This window comes from Octodon degus, unplaced genomic scaffold (genome assembly GCF_000260255.1).
Source record: "Octodon degus isolate 3935 unplaced genomic scaffold, OctDeg1.0 scaffold00015, whole genome shotgun sequence".
Taxonomy (NCBI): domain Eukaryota; kingdom Metazoa; phylum Chordata; class Mammalia; order Rodentia; family Octodontidae; genus Octodon; species Octodon degus.
Genome location: NW_004524591.1, coordinates 17,139,548 through 17,151,736, shown reverse-complemented (window position 1 = coordinate 17,151,736; position 12,189 = coordinate 17,139,548). Strand labels below are relative to the sequence as shown.

The following is a 12,189-nucleotide window of genomic DNA, read 5'->3' as shown; positions in this document are numbered from 1 at the left end:
AGGAGGAGCGGACCGCGCTGGAAGAAATGTGCTCTGCGCCCTGCGGGCCGGCTTCCTCGGAAGACGCGCCCAAGGCGGGTGGCTTGGGCCTCGTCGTTGCTGCATACCAAGCCCGCTCCACTCTTTCGCCCGCTTCTCTGAAGACTGAGAAATTTGAAGAAGTAGATCGGACTCATGCTCCTGCCTCACAAGCACCCACGGAAAGGCAGCTCTAGAGTGCACTGGCTCCTGCCCCCCAGAAAGCTGCTGCTGAAGAAAGTGCGCGAAGCTCTGGGAGGAGGCTCAGGTTGTTATTTTCATCCGCCAAGCCTGGGACTCTTTAGCCTCCCTTGAGTTTAGTTGCCTGGTCTGTAAAATGGAGATGATTATAACAACCTCGGGACCTACTTCACAGGTCGTTACAGGAAAGCACTTTTTAAAAAGTTTTTTTTTTATTGCCATATAACTTACATATAGGCAAGCATACAAAGCCTAAGCATCCAGCTCACTGATTTTTATGGATGCATACACTTGTGGGAATACTACAAAGATCAAGATATGGAGTATTTCCGGTTCCCAGAAGGCTCCACGAAGAAGTTTTAAATGTTAGGCAGTGATGAAATTCTCTAACCTAATAGGTCATCACCCCTGTCTAATATGTGAAGATTCTTGACACTTGAGGACAAGAAATGATAAAGCATGAGCTGTGAATGTACCTCAGGGGAAGAGAGCTTGGCCTGACCTGTGAGAGAACCTCAGCTTCATCCCCAGAACCACCAATAATAATTTTTAAAAAACGATAAACTAAATACATACATAAAGGATAGTTACTATAGCTATGAGCCACAAGAATCTCTTCTTTGGTGGGACATTGTGGGGACCTTGTCTATAAAGCCTCAGACACTTGGGGTGTGGGAGAAAATTAAAAATCAGGTTTTCACTCACTTTGAGACAATAGTCTGAGTGAAAATCTGAGTTGATACCTGTGAGGCTGAGGTCCAAAACTCAGGTTATCTCATTCTGGTGTTCTGCCTTGAATCTGAATGTGTTTGATGGTAAGGAAAATTCCCCAGAAGGATGTTTGGCTATGAAAGAATACAACCCCAATAACACATATGGTTGATGTACTTCACAAGTAATACAAAAGAATTCATAGGGGAAAATGTTGAATGTTTCGCTCCAACATTCGGACCCTCAGTTCTTCCCACAAGCCACTGCTACTGATGATTTTTCAGTCCTTCCAGACATGTCTTTGAAAATGCACAGTGGAAACCTTTACCATACGTGCTACACTGACCTTGGGTGTTTTCTTAAACATTGCCCAAGACAAGTCTCTATGACAGGTGTATTGGCTCAGAAAGTTATGTTCAGAACCAGTGACTCAGCCACATGAAATTAAAGCCAACCTTGAGCAGCCTGACACACAGAAGAGCCACTGTAGCCTGGCTTCTAGATCCTACCTAACCTAATGCTAGTAAGCTTGGCAACCTTCATTGCAATCAACTCAGTTGCCTGTGCCATTGTTACTAGAATCTCCTTTCCTCCTTGGACCGGCAGAGCACACTGGAAGAAATAATCAAAAGGCTGACCATGACTTTGGGGCTTGCAGGGGAAATTGGAAGTGCCTCCTGGAATTGTTAACTATTCTCTCTTGGCTGCTATAAAAACCTTACTCTGGTCATTAGCCCACCCTGGGTGTCCACCTCCAATCCTATTTCCTCAGTCCTCTTTGGAACTCCGTGGGGGAGGCCCCGGGTGTGTGCTCCTCCCCCCTCTCGCGTGCCTGGGCAGAGGCAGGAGGACATGGAAGAGGCCTAGGGCTGTGCCCCCAGACCTTGGACCCCACAGTGTTCTCCAGGAGAAGTCGGAGGAAACGCGTTTACCACCTGGTCGACCTTGACTGAAGCCGATTAAAGTTTAATCCGAGGTGTGTGCTCAGCCTTGCCATGTTATTTAAACACATCAAAGGTCATAAAAAGATTCCAATGGCGTGAGCCGGTCCCACGCGGGCCCGCAGGGAGTCAGCATTTGATTCTGGTTGATTTCCAGAGCCAGGATGTGGAGCGTGGGGCAAGGGCTGGGGCATAAGAAACAAAGGGGAAGATTTGCTTTCATAAGAAACCCCAGACTTCAAAAAGCAACAAGGGAAACCGAGTCTCTGACAACGGGATAGAGACAACGCCTTGCAATTCCAATTAACTGGGAAGACACCTAGTGGGAAGAGATCGCAACTGCAGCGGCTCCCTGCGAGCATCCCGGGCTCACCGCGGAGGCACTGCGGTGGGGTGGGGGTACGAAAAGAAGCCCCTTTCTCCCCATCGACACTTTCAACAGCCAAGTGCTTTCTCTGCTGCCTTAAAAACCCCAGGGCGGGCTGGTGAGATTGCTCAGTGGTCTAAAGCACCTACTTGGAACAAGCTTAGCAAATGCACAGGGACCGCGGTTCAATCCCCCAGCACCACATGCCAGCCAGCCCCGCTCCCAGTGGGCTGAGCTGGCCACACACACACACACACACACACACACACACACACACACACAAATAAAATAAATAAATTTTTTTTAAAAACCCAGGGCTGGGGCTGTACTCTGGACCAAGGCATCAATTCCACCTTGAGTGAACCTGTCTGACTTTGTTGGCTTTCCTGTTTTCCAAGTTGAGGTGCTGTTGGCTACCAACCACACGAATCAGGGGTCTCTAGATTCTAGTCCAACCCTCAGTTTTGGAGCAACCCTGTTTCTTGAATGCCCGTATATGGGTTCTTGTCAAGTGTTCTGAGGAACTCTGGGAATGGTGGATGAGACCATTCTAAGAAACCAATGGGTTGTAGCAGAAGCCAGGTGAAGCGAGAGGCCAGAATGTTTCTCCAACTGCAGCTTCCCAAACACTAGCACAGCTAGTGTTTTCACCACTATTTCTGTCATGAAGCCCTTGGGTCAGACCTTGTCCAGGGTGCCTCTCCCAGCCCATCTCTAGTGACCCCACAGAAACAAGGCCCACATTTGGAGGCCTGGGTCCTGTCATTGCTCTGCTTGCCCTAGCAAGCCCTAGTAGCAAAGTCTCCTAATCTTATGGCTGAAATAGCACTCTGTAAGTGCTTCCCCATGTGCTTGGAATTGTCTGATTTCACCGGCTCCAAGTGAGGATCCTCCTTCTGGGAGGACTTCTGGTCTCTGTTCTCCCATCTCTTGACACTTGTTGGCATCATATTATCCCAGAATAGTCAGGAAGAAGAGCAGTTTCAGGGTTTCTCTTTTCTGGATAGTACAGGCCAAGGAACACTGCTCCATATTTCAATCTATGAATTCTAGGACATCATGGAACCATGACTAGTCCTAAAGCAAAAGAACTGCAGCTTCTCTCAGATTTTTTGGGCTCTCACGGGGGTCAGGACTGCAAGGGACAGCAGGTGGCTACAAAGACCCACCCTGTGGAGGGCGCTCCTGTGATGTGCCAAGTCACAGGGACCCTGCCTGCCTAGGCCTGTAGGAAGAGGCTTCTTCTGTCCTCATTGTGCCCTTCAAGGTCCCCCTTTCACATCTACTTGTACTCCTCCACAGGGATTAGACTCTCCAATTCTTAAGGAAGGCTCAGGAAACCCTGCTTTGTGTTATCCTCATCCCTCTGCCCTCCAAAAAGCCTGACAGTAGTCAGAAATGGTAGATGAGTCCATTCTAGGCAAAATGCCCTGAAGCTCTTCAGAGGCATCAGCCAGCTCTCCTCACACTCAGAAGTGCTCCCCCAAAAGGTGCTAGATTTATGGCTCCTGATGCCCTCAACCCACCCTCATCATTTAATGACTGGATGAAATTTATCCCCTCAGGTACAGGTATAAGACTCCCTTAGGTTTTATTGAATCAGCCCCAAACTATTAAAGCAACCATGTGTGTGTGGAGGGTGGGGAAGGACTGCAGCTGGATTAACCAGATTCAACTTTAGGGAATGAAAACCTGAGACCTGGATTGCAAATGAACCCAGGACCCAAGGGCCTGGAGCAGTCCAGGGCCCCCGCTGAGCTCAGGTGGGCTGGTGTAAGCATAAGGCAACAGAGTTGATCCTCAGCCCCTCCGGATCCAACACAAGACCCAGACAATCCCCTCCAAGCCCACCTGGTTTGGCTGAGCTGTATTCTGAGCTGGATCCCACAACTCCACCCCCACTCCTGCCAACTCTACTCTCTCCTGCTTTCAACATAAGCTTCAGGACTTCTATTCCTCAGGGTGACAAATGAGCCTGTTTGCTCTCAGTGACATCAAATTACTTTGCACTAGCCGAGGGTTCCATGACCTGACATAACCTCACATTAGATCCTAAAAATGTAAAGAAATATGGCCTTCTTAAAAGTGGCTGAGAGTGCGTAATTGCTAGCAGGCTTGAGGGGTCGTCCCCAACTCAGTTCCAACCTATGCCTCCAAAGCCCATACCAGCCAGGATGCAAGGCTGGGGTTGTGTAGAGATAAAAGTTCAATCTGACATTTAACCCTGGGCCCTAATCAGGTTCTCCAAGTCCAGATTATTTTTGTGTGGTTACAGAAATCACAGAGAGGCTTTCAGCCTAAGTGGCAAGTAAAGCTCACTGGTGGGGCCCCTTCAGGATCCAGCAAAGAGGAGGCTTGGCCAGAGATGGGCTTATGCAGAGCTCTAAAAAGCCTTCCTTGGGCTGCTATGCCTTAATTTTGTTCTAGAAGTTACAGTTTCATTGTTTTCACTCTTTTCCTTCTGTTTTCTCTTTTCCTCTTTGTCTCTTGGCTTGCCTATAGGGTCTCTTTTCCCTTCTCCCTGTTGCTCTGAATATTCTCACTTCCAGTCTCTCCACTCTGACCCTGACCCTGACCCAAGCCTTCACCTCACAGACTCCCTCCTTGCATGCGGAGCTCTGGACACCCATCCCCCAGCAGCTCATGCCCCAGGCTCTGGTAAGGGTGGTTGATCTTGTTAGTGGCCCACAGTCTGCAGTCTGGGATGCCTGAGAGACATTTCCGAGGCTTTTGCTACATACAGTTGGAATTGTTGGAGATGGATATAAAATTTATGCACATAAATTTCTCCTCTTGTTTAATTTACATACCCTTTTATGAGTTTAGCCAAATTGTTCTTTTCTAATGCTGTAAGCAGTTATACATGGTTAGTATAAAATCATTCCAAATATTGAACAATTCCCCGAAAAGGTAATTAAGGAACCATGAACAATCTAACACTCTGCCATGAAAAGGAAGATAGAGGTTAAAACTTACTAACCAGTTGGACTTACCAAATTCAATGACTGGCTTGTTTTAGTTTTTTGGTTTTGCCTTTTTAGCTTCTAAACTTGCCTAGGCTTTAGTTAAATCAACTTTGAATTCATTAAGGAAGATTATGCCCTTGTCAGAACACCAAATCGAAACAAAACAAGAAAATCATGATATCTTTATTAATTATTTGTTAAAGAATCCTATTCTGGAGATATTTTTAAAAATAGAGTTGTATTTTTTTCTTGAAAACTGTGGTCACTCTGGTGAGCTATCAAATACACACTTTTCCCTCCGACTCTAATCATTAGAAATCTCCTCGGAGTTTGCACCAGGGAAGGAGATGTGGTAAAATAGTCATTTGTACACTAAAAAGTGACTATTTGTCAGTTCCGGGCACAAAAAAAGGCCGGGATGGTTTTCTTCTCCCCCACAAATCCTGAGGCATCTAGTGAAAACTTTAATAAAAGGATGATTTGTTCATAGCAAAGAGTAATGTAAATCTCTAAAATACATAATTTTTTCTTAAATAAAGAAGAGTCACATAAAACTTCAGGCAAGATGGAACACACTCTACACCCCTTTTCAGTCCAGATTCCTCCTTACTGGAATCTAGGTTGTTTCTAGAGTGCAGTTGGAACTATGCAAATTCAAGTCCTTTTTTCTCAATTTTGAAATCATATATCCTTAAAATCTTACGTTGAGAATAGAATGATTTGATGTCTGGGATTTAAATTTAAATGTTAGAGGAATGGAAGTGGATGATGAGACGTACTAGGCAAGGCAATAATAGAGGCTGAAGCTAGAAGTTGGGTGCATAGGGGTTTATTGTACTTTCCTGTGCATTCAGGAATCCTAATACTTTTTTACAAAATTGTATTGGACAAATGGGACCTAAGAAAAGGAATGTGATCTGTTGGGTAGCATTGGAGGGACACACTTAATCTTCAGTGTCCAGAAACAGAAAATATCCTTTTTTTGTTTTTGTTTTTTCATTTCCTTGAAATTAGCCCACCACCCCCGATACTTTCGTTCTGCCAAGTCCTCTTTCTAGCACTTAAACCAAGTATCCAAACCCAAAGCTGTGGGCTGATCAGTAGGGCTTCCGTACTCGGCCCCCCTCACCAGAGTGTAAACATCTGTACAAACTCATATCAAACGTTTCTATTGAGCTGCTTCATTTCCCTGAGCATTGGGCCAAGAGGGATTCCAGCCCTGGGACAAAGGGATGGTGGCTGCTATATGGACAGCATCAGATGCTCCAGACCAGCTCAGTGAGGGTCCCCGGAGCCAGCCAGAGGTTCTGGGGTTGACTGCCAACCCGGGCAAATGCTGGTCAGGGGGGCACCTTCCTCTGAGGGCAGGTTACACAGGTACAGAACCCTGAAAAGGGAATGGTCAATAGCCTGAAAACTGGCAATGAGTAGACAGAGGGACCAGCTACCTGGAACAATGTCACCAGGCCAGTCTGACAAGGGAAGATATTTTTCCCCCTCGGGCGGCTCAGTGTGATGTCTACATTTCACCCAGTTGACGTTGGATGTGCACATTCAGTGCGCGTGTGCGCAGGTCTAATGTGTGAATCTGTATAGGGATATCAAAGTTCACACATCGTCAGAATTACAATATATAAAGTGCCCGTAAAAGTCTCATTACACCTCAGTGTGTACTTGAAGGGGTCCTGAATCCCCTTTCCTCGTGGCTGTGCTCTCGAGTTCCCTTTCTTCTGCTGGTTGCTTTGCGCGTTGTTAATCTTTCACAGCCCGAACCAGGGGTGTCGAGGTCTCCGGGATTCTGGGGAGAGTCGGGCTTCCGCGGGCCCAGGCCTCCTGGCTGCCTCACTGGTTGTCTGGGACTGGCGAGAAAGCTGCAGCCGACGGGACCAGTGTACATATAAACCCCCGACTTCCTTCAACCGCTCGGAGGTCTTCGGTGCATTTGTTGACATAAAGAATCCACAGTCCTGCGCTGGCTTCCTGTTTTGTTGCGGGCGTGAGCGTCGAGCTACGGTGGAGGGCGGCCATAGGTTTCTTTTCTTTTCAGGCAGCCAAAGGACCGACAGCGTCTGTGGCGAGAATCCTCAGCCTCTTCACGTTGTTCGCACCGGGTTGCCGGCCGCCCCAGCGCTCCCGATGCTCTGGCCAGCGACGGCGAGCTCACCCCCTGCGCCTTCGGCTCTGCAGTCCAGCAGCGGCGGGAATCCTTCAGCGCCACCCGGCCCGCACTGCGCAAGACGAAGTTCCTCCGGCCGCCGAGCTTCTGTTTCTCCTCCTAGATAACTGGCAATCGGTCCCGTAGGCAGACTGGGTTTCCACATCCGGTGGAGAGCCAAACAGTGACAACTGCCAAAGCAAGGAGCTCTCCCACCACTCCCTAACCGGCTTCAAAGTCGCTCACCTCCCAAAACCAGGTATCAGAGGCCGGCTCTCCCGCACTTCAACCCTGAGGAAATTGGATGGCACCGTACAGCCACTGTGCAAGGGATGCTCTTCATGGTATGGGGACCTGAGACTGGTTGTCCTGAGGGTTCAGGAGCCCTGCCCTTCCTCTTCAGAAACTTTCTGGAGAAAACAGGATAGGGTGTCCCTAGAACTGGGGATCTTTGAGAGGCTATCTACACTAGTGGCTTTGTGGTGAGGGACAGAACCTGGTGGGCAAGAGAGCTGGTCCTCTAAAAACTCGCTGCCTGCAAAATTCTGAAAACTCCACCCTGCAGGCAATGAGAGGATTCTGAATGCAAAAGAGGTTCTGTGGGTCTTCTGGACATTACACTTATTTTCAGGAGTCAGCGAGCACACGACCACGACAGTGTCTTTCTGTGGCCCCAATCTATCCCCACAGCCTCAAGCCTTTCGGTATCATATTATTTCTCCAAATGTGCAAACATCTAACACAGAAGCCTGAATGGATGACAGAATGCACCACGGCCCTGCTTGCTGTCCAGCTTTGCCCAGGTTTCAAGACTGACTCTTTCCCTTTAAGCAAAGAGTACAGGTTCCACCCTGATGGGCATAGGAGTGTGAACCCTCAAAAAGCACCATAAACACAGCAGTCCCCATTTGCCCCTTTCCCAAATGGTCTGGCCCAGTGAAAATTCTGAGGTAGTACCCTACTTGAGAATGTTCTCTCTCTTTCCTTACCAGCTTCAGCCCCCCAACACCTCCCCATTCTTTCTGGGTCTTTCTTTTTTGCCATTTTTTCTGCATCCCCAGTTGATCCTGAGTGGAACAGAGAGGGTTAAGATGTTCTTCAAATGTTGCTCATAAAGCTGCTTGGATACATTAGAAACACATGAATATCCTGAAATATAAAGTATCTGTAAAACCAACCAAAGAATATTTATTCTAAGGTTGGATAGATGCAAAGAAGTAATGCCAGGGAACAGTGCTGATAGTCTCCTCTGAGTTCAAATGATAGCAGGTAAATTTCATTTGCAAATGAAAATCAAACTCAGTTAAAACCTAGTTTCCCTTTGTCCTTTTCTCTCCCAACCCTGGAAGCCCGGGGCCCCATGGCCCAGGCTGGCATCAAGTTCTCCACACAGGAAATCTCAGCCACAGTCTCCTTCCCTGGGAGGTTCTAGGGCAGCCAAAGCCCTATGGGGGCCCTGGCCCACCCCAGAAGGTAAGAAGCCCAGGTGTCTTGTGTGGAGCAGAAGAATCTATGACACCCTTGAACAAAAGGCCAAGCTGCAGTCAGCCCTCTCAGGTTCTGTCTCGCTCTGCCCTCTCAGACAGATTCCAAAAAAACCTGGGGGCACCAGGCAGACTCTGGAGATGACCACAGCGTCTTCCACCTCCACCCACACTTGGCTGTCTTGCTCAAGTGGCCCCTGCTGCCGAAGATCCCAGTGTGTTCCCTGGCTTCCTCGGCCTAACTCACGAAAATTCTGAGGATAAAATCATTAAATTGACAGTGCTTCTTTGTAACCCTATAGGAACCCTTGAGCTTGAGGGACAAAAAAGCAGAGGACAGCTAAGGAGATCAGGCAGTACTAGTTGGGCAAGCAAATCTTAACCTTGCCTTTAGGGAAAGAGGTAGAGTGCTGAGATGATCCTTGCTTGCTTCTAAAAATACAGTCCAGTCTTTATTGCTCGCCGGACCTCTCTTTTCTACAGTAGCCAGTTTGGTGGAGTAAGAATCCATACTGGGAAACATTAATGAACTCTTTATCTCCTTCAGTGAAATATTGAGATTAGTCTTGCTTCAAAGTGAGAAGAAACTCTAGAAACTCAGACCCACAATTATTAACAGAACTCATTCTAATTATATAAACCATTCACATTGATTGACGGCTACAGCACAATATTTAGCAGGACATGCAGGCTCTTAAAAATAGTGAAAGCATGCCAAGACGCCATTGACATACCTGACAGAAAAATCACATCATACATATTATGATCTGAGACAAGAGGAGAACAAGCAGGCTGCCTTCCTCTAAGTAACCAGGTCCTTAGAGGTGTCTTTTTTCATAATATGGAGACATAAATCTCAATAATTTGGGCCCCAAGCCCATTCTTGTTGGGGGCACCACGTGTGAGAAGCAAAGCCGAAAGAATCTGAGATGCAACCCAAAGCCTTTCCCCCCCCCCCTTCCCGGCACTGTCCCTCCCAGACAAACCTGATGTGGCTCCTCAGCGGACAAGTTGAAATCTTGTCTCACCATTTTTGGTGAGGAAGGACCCAGTGGACTTTGGCAGTCTCCGCATGCAAGGCTCCCGGCTCCAGTGAAGTGGAAGGGGAGGGAAGAACGTGGAGCTGGCCCTGGCAGCCCATGTGCACCGGCAGCCTCGCCACAGCCAGAGGTGAGCTGGCACAGGCACCGGTTGGTGGGGGCTTCCCAGGCTGTGTTTTCGTTTTTCCGGGTCTGGCTGGAAAACAGAAGAGGCTCAAAGCCCCTGCCAAGAGCAGGGCGGAGGCAAAGGAGAAGAGTCGGTAAACACCGCCCCAAAAACTTTACAAAGGCAGGGGGAAAACAGTAGGTAGCCAAATAGCTAGAAATTAAAATTTCAAATGAAAAGGGAATTAGGGGTGAGCGGAGATGGGTGGTGGACCTTTCGCAGCCGCAGCACAGCTGCCTTGGTCTTCAGGCTTGCATGGCAGTTCTCTCACGCTGACTACACTGCAACTTTCAACTTGACCTTGGCCTCCAGCCGTGTCTGACCCGTTTGTTAAACTGCCCTCAAGTCCCCAGGAACTGAGGCCTCGAACCCTACCCTGTCTCTTTGTCACTGTGAGTTTTACAATGCCACTTGGAGGGAAGGAGAGGGTGGGGGATGAAATGGCCGGAAAGTCACACAAAAATCAAGTCTTTACAGAGACCAGTTCCTTAGTCTGCAAATGGCTAGTCGGGAAGAAGGTAAGCTGGGGGCAAATCAATATTTACCCAGAACTACTAAAAAGTCAAGAGGGAAAGGGCTCTCTCAGTGTGGAGGAGGTACTGGGGGGCCCCCCGAGAAGGTTTTACTGGGCTACACTTACATTGGTCCGGGAAAACCCTGGAATCTGGGCAGATAAAAGCTTGAGCCTAGTCATTGGTCTCTACCCTGCAGGAAGCCCAAGGGGCTTAAAAAGCCGAACAGTGGGTGGGGGTGTGCAGCATCTAGGGCTGAGGCTGCAGGCTGGGAAGAGGGCAGGTTCAAGTCTGGCTGCTCACCAGGTAGCCTGGATGGAAGGGAGTCCAGGGCTATCGGCTCCAATGTTCCCGAAGGTGCCCACTTTCACTTTGAACGCGTCTTCCCATTCTGGGCATCTGACCAGCTCACAGCCTCACAAAGGTACAATTATTTGGCCCCCAAACGGCAGGACCTTCAGAATCCTTCACCAAATCATGGCAACTGCCAGAAGGGTTGCTGCCCGGCTAGTCCAGTACCTGCACCCAGCGTGCTATTAGAAAAGGGCTGCATTTCCCACACACACACAGGAAAGGCTTCTCCAGCTGGTTCTTGGGCCCTGGGCACCCTCTGCAGGCTGATGCTCCTACCTAAAGGGAAGACACAAAGTGACCTCCCAAAAGAACCCTTTTCTCTTTTCCCAAAATGGAATCCGATAGTGGATTCCCAGATGTCCGGAGAGTCAAGTCCAGCCCAGGCTCTATGGAGATGCTCGCGTGAGGCCCCTGGAGTTCCAGCCAGCACCCAGCTGGGGCCTGTTCCTCTTTATGCCCCTTCCATGAGAAGCCGGCTGACTGGAGAGACAGAAGCATGGGTGAATGGTGTTCTCTCCATCTCAAAGACTCTGGAGAGGAGGAAGAATTGTTACTGGGTCAGATCGGAAAACCAGGCTATGTACAAATCTCTGTGAATGTGACTGCATCAGTGTGCATTCAAGTGTGTATATGCCTTTGTCATCATGGGATGTGTGAGTTCTTTGTCTGTGGGCCTAATGGCAAGTGTGTGAAAACTGTCCACTAACATTGTGGACAGGAAAGGGAAGGGAGCTCCTAAATGCAGCCCAAGCATCTCAGCGGGATGTTCCCGGACCACAGAGCCAGGCAGAACCTCGAAAATCGACAAGTAGCAAACAGCCTGCCTCTGTTCTCCTGGAAGAAGAGTCAAATCCGAGACGCTGTCAAAGTACAATGCGAAGATGTCCGTCCCTGCTCTCCCCGCGGAAAGAGGCTAGCATACCTGGAAAGAAAACAGCCCCCAAAGCCCCAAGAAACACCCAGCCTGATTTAGGCTGGTCCCCTCTTTACCAGTCTCTCACCCCTGGCCACAGGAGGATTTTACCTGACCTGTCCCCACGGCCTCAGGTCGCAACCCAGCGGTGCGCCCACGTACCCTCCCCGTCAAAGTAGACAGGAAAGGAAGGGGAAGCGTAAAGGGGACTTCCCTCCCCCTTCGCCCGCCCGCGGCCCCCGCCTCTCCCGGGGGTGAAGGGTGTACGGCCGCGGGGCGAGCCCTGGAGCTGGGGACCGAGCGCGCGGCGGCTGGGACCGCGGTGGCCCGGCGCGGAGCCCGGGCCGGAGCCGCCCGCTTT

The 12,189-nt window shown here is 49.2% G+C and overlaps 1 long non-coding RNA gene across 1 annotated transcript; it reads right to left on the bottom strand.

Annotated features, from left to right (window-relative positions):
• Positions 1-6,037: 6,037 nt before the first annotated feature.
• LOC111815340 lies at positions 6,038-12,134 on the bottom strand. Its single transcript, XR_002820044.1, has 4 exons — positions 11,940-12,134; positions 10,865-11,191; positions 9,830-10,079; positions 6,038-7,769 (listed from the first exon to the last, which is right to left on the bottom strand). It is a non-coding gene; the product is annotated as an uncharacterized LOC111815340 (long non-coding RNA).
• Positions 12,135-12,189: the final 55 nt, after the last annotated feature.